General features: G+C 41.3%; 1 protein-coding gene across 1 annotated transcript in view; it reads left to right on the top strand.

Annotated features, from left to right (window-relative positions):
• Positions 1 to 520: 520 nt before the first annotated feature.
• muc15 (mucin 15, cell surface associated) overlaps positions 521 to 4,602 on the top strand; it is a 15,946-nt gene continuing 11,864 nt past the window's right edge. The window contains exon 1 of the mRNA XM_024296387.2: positions 521 to 2,913. The gene's annotated coding sequence lies outside the window, so the exon portion shown is untranslated. The remainder of the gene's footprint in view (positions 2,914 to 4,602) is intronic.

The following is a 4,602-nucleotide window of genomic DNA, read 5'->3' as shown; positions in this document are numbered from 1 at the left end:
TGTAATTTTTGCATTACATAGAGTTGACCAGATTATAGGGCGCACCAAAGAATAATATACTTTAAGCGAGACAAAAGATTCAGACAGGCCAGACTTTAACTGTGTTCAGTGTTTGTGTCAGCCAAAAAAGAAGAGTTAGCCTCCTTAGAAGTGTTATCTGCATTAGGAGTGTTAGCCACATTTTAGGCTTTAGCCGTGTTAGACTGGTTAGCTGAGTTAGCAGCCTTAGACACATTAGAAGTGTTAGCCACATTAGAAGTGCTAGCTGCATTAGAAGTGCTAGCTGTGTCAGAAGTTTTAGCTGTGATAGAAGTGTTAGCTGCGCTAGCTGCATTAGAAGTGCTAGCCACATTAGAAGTGTTGGCCACATTAGAAGTGCTAGCTGCGTTAGCCACATTAGAAGTACTAGCTGCTTTAGCCACATTAGAAGTGCTAGCTGCTTTAGCCACATTAGAAGTGTTGGCCACATTAGAAGTGTTAGCTGCGTTAGCCACATTAGAAGTGCTAGCCACATTAGAAGTGTTGGCCACATTAGAAGTGCTGGCTGCGTTAGAAGTGTTAGCCGAGTTAGAAGTGTTAGCTGCGCTAGGAGCAATCGCCACTTTAGAAGTGCTAGCCACATTAGAAATGCTAGCCGCAAAAGAAGCGTTAGCCACGTTAGATGGGCTAGCCGCAGTAGAAGTGTTAACCGCATTAGATGCGTTATCCGTGTTAGAAGTTTTGGTTTGTAGGTTTTGACGGAAATACCTCAGGTAGTAAAGGTTCAAAGTGCAAAAAAAACAAACAAACAAACAAAAAAACATATCTGTAGGGTCGCCGGCTATAGCAGTATCTTTAAACCGAAGTGTTTGGAAGTAGCTGGGGTGGGGGGTGATTTTCCAATATTTGACTTTCCTCCGGCTAATGATTTTTAGCCGCCATCTTGCCTGCCACCAAGTCCCCCTCAAATTAATCAGCACTCTGGATTATAAAGCACACTGTCATTTTTTTAAAATAAACAAAAGCTTTAAGTATACCATATAGTTTGTAAAATTAGGTAAATACTTAGATTACCTCACGGGTTACTGATACTGGACAGTTTTGAATGAAAATACTTAAGTTGTCTATTAATTCAGGTCCAGTCGTCCTACAGAAGGGATGAACACAATTTTGAATAATGCAGTAAATGGATTATTAAAATAGCCTCCAATGACATAAGGGTTGACATAATCTACTTTTACTTTGGAGAATCAGCAAAAAATAAAAAAATAAAAAATCAGCACAAATCTCAATTTTCATAATAAAATTCTGTTTTTTGTATCTTCCTGCTGCTGAAAGCATGCGTGTCCATGTGACAGTCAGATGAAAAAGTTGTCGTGACATCACAGATCTTTTCAGTCTCCAACCATCTTTATGTAATATTGTTTTCACTGTGTGGCAGGAGTGGACACCATTAGGCCTCAGCTTTTATTTTGGAGACACACCCTTCTTTGGGACGGCAGAGAACAAAGCTTTGAACAGAGCATCAAAGGAAACATATTTTGTAGAATTAAGACAGTAACAAATCTATTTTCTGTTTTTGCTGCAGATAACGTCACCATAAAAGCATTAAATATTTCTTTTTGGACAGAAGTTTTTGCACTATATAGATAAAATCACAAAAGATAATATTAGAAATTGCATATCGTACGTCACGTCTAGTTTCATTCCAGCCATTTTTTTTTTTTTTCAAAATCTTGATACCCATCACCGTTTCTCTGCTTAGTTTCACTCCAATATCAAATAGTGGTTGTCACAGTTCTTTTCATCTGTCTTTTTTTTCTCTCTCCGTTCAAGAGTCAGACATTTCTATTATTCACGTCCCCGATGAGGCTACATGATCCCATTAGCATCAACCCCTGGCAGATCACGAGGCGGCAGCGACAGCCTGTCTGTGAGCAACTCTGCACGGCAAACACACTAAGCCTCTATTAAAGCTCGTTTATGGAAGTTTAATGCTGCGCTTTAATACCATCATGACACTGTTTTAAATCACTAATCCAGCTGTAACAACAAAGTACCTGTCTGTGTGGAGCCACTTTATGCTTAAGCCAGTTTGCTATATTTAAATTGTTGTTTTAAAATGAACTAAACTTAATTCTACTTCAATTTTCTTGTGTCTTGAATGCTAAATTTGGTAAGTCTGTTTTCGATTCAGTCTTGAACTGGAACTTTAACTCCTCTGTTAAATTAACCAAACACTGCAGCCTCTCCCTGTTCTTAACTCACCAAAGCTCACCGGCCTATTCATCCGTCCTCTTATGTGCTTAAAAGCAGTCAGTGGCTGCATGACTCACTTGATTGAGGAATGAGCCGAAAAAAAAAAACATATCCTGGCTCATTTGACGCACAGCACCTGTGAGCTCGCAAAATCGCACGTCACATGTTTCGAGCCTGATTTAGACCAGAGACAAAGGCGTGGATGAAACCCGAGCTTGCCAGCCTCCTCTCTGTTGCCATGACGACAGCTGCCATCTCCAGTCCCCTCTGTGTGAAGAGGCTCAAAGGACTTGTGGCAGAAGACTCCGCCCACACTGGTGGTGGTGGTGGTGGTGGGGATTCACAGATCAAACCTAGCTATACACAAAAGTGATATTTGAAGAATCTGGGCCCTTCTTCGGTCAAATGATTCTTTTCCATCTCTGCCCTGCGCGGCCTATTTACAGCCCGCAGCTGAAGGCGGTACAGGGTGTGTTGCTATTGCTGGCAGGTGCAGGAGCAGGTTGAGCAGGTTGTTCTCTGAATGCCACTCTGTTGGGCCCTCCTCCCTCCTCCTCCTCCTCCCTGCTTCCCTCTCCAGGACGGCTGGTGATTCAGTCTTACAAAGTGGCAGGTGAGCGAAAAGATTTGGTTGCCTGTGCACCTGTTCTCATCCGATACAGCCGAAAGAATAAGGTAAGGATTTGCTCTGGAGGGATTTATTTGACGTGTGGAAAAAAAAATCCTGAAATTAGCGGAGGAGCAGTTTTCAATAATTGACAAAAGTGGGACATTTGAAACACCAGGCTCATATTTCGTCAGTTGATACTCAGATGATAGGACTTCTAGTCTTAGTTGAGATTGAGGGGGTTTACTTCATGTGTGTATAAAAACAACCAAAGAAACAGGAGAGAATATAGCAACAGAGTGATGCTTCGAATGACATGAATGTCAATTAACCCGCGTGTGTGTCAAAGGCTTTACCGGCGTTTCCTCCAGCCTTCGTGGGCCCTTTTGTTTGTGTGAGACCAGATCTGTGTACAGTCAAGGTTGGCAGAGCTGTTGAGGTGATAGCTGTACAGACTCTTGACAGACCGGCAGAGTGGGAGCCCTTCAAGAGAAGGCCTCTCTGAGCGTGACGGGTAAAAAGTAAACACATCTCTCCGGCTTTTCAAGCTGCTGCCTCTCATCGCCTCTTTTCCAGGGCGCCGGCGCTCAAAAATTCTCAAAGCAGCACTATAGGGTGATTTAAAAATAATATGATGGACATGTAGTGACACTGGTTGGGATTAAACAACCCACATACCAAATGTAGGCGACTGAATCTCACAATAGGGGGAAGATTTTTTCCTCTGACGGGTGATCTGAGACATTCCAGAGAAAGAATTATAGTCGGAGCTTTCGGTTTGGTCATTACGCAGGCATGATTCAACGCTTGTGATGTGTTAATTCATACTCAACACATGAAACAATAACAGAGCTGAAGAGCAAGTTAGACTTGTTCTATGGTGCTGGTGTTTGGGTTTTCACATTATTACAGTGCGAGAAATGTGAAGTGAAACGGTTTGTTTGGGGTGCAATAATGCCAGCTAAAGATGTGCAGTGTCTCCGTCAAAAGCTCTGAAGAGTTGACAGGAACTTTCCTGGAAGTAAAAGTGACCATATTTGTTCAGGAAGAAGACAGAGCGATTTGTGGAAGTTGGTAAAACAAAGTGGGTTTGTTCACGAGCTTTAAGAGCGACCAAGAAAACACAATATCCTTTACTGTGTGGGATGTGTTCCATAATTACAGTGAAATCTGTGAAGTAAGATTACAGATGTTTTAAGGCTGTAAAATCCTTCACTACAAAGTTTACACACTTTTCTCAGACAGACATGAACATTTTCCCACTTTTCTCTGTTTAAACTCTCAAACTTTAAACTTTCTTAGTCAATTAAGTTAATTATTGTCTGAAAGCTGAACGCATCCTGTACAGCAGACCACCAATAGCCACGATTTTCCAGACCAAAAATAATCAAACAAAATAACTACCTAAAAAGTTAATCTAAGACCGCAAAAGGTGAACACAGTTATCATCTATTCGCATTTTTTTTAACCTGCTGAATTCCCTCCAGGGTCACAAGGTCACCACAGCCTGTCCTGGTCACTGTTGGGCGAAGGCGGGATACACAGTTTGTCACAGGGCCAGTCTCACTTCCACTGTTAAAAAATATGTTCAATAGCTTCATTGTGTACACGATGATCGAATTAGGAAAACGTTGGTTTAAAAAAAGGCCTGGAGTTTGAGGATCAATATAACAGTGTAACAATACTGAATTTAGTTATTGGGACTATAATAATGAATAAAAAAAAACAACATATATAGAATAACTTTTTTTCCATTT

Source organism: Oryzias melastigma, linkage group LG3 (genome assembly GCF_002922805.2).
Source record: "Oryzias melastigma strain HK-1 linkage group LG3, ASM292280v2, whole genome shotgun sequence".
Taxonomy (NCBI): domain Eukaryota; kingdom Metazoa; phylum Chordata; class Actinopteri; order Beloniformes; family Adrianichthyidae; genus Oryzias; species Oryzias melastigma.
Note: the sequence above shows the minus strand (reverse complement) of the source record. Positions and strands in the feature narration are given on the sequence as shown.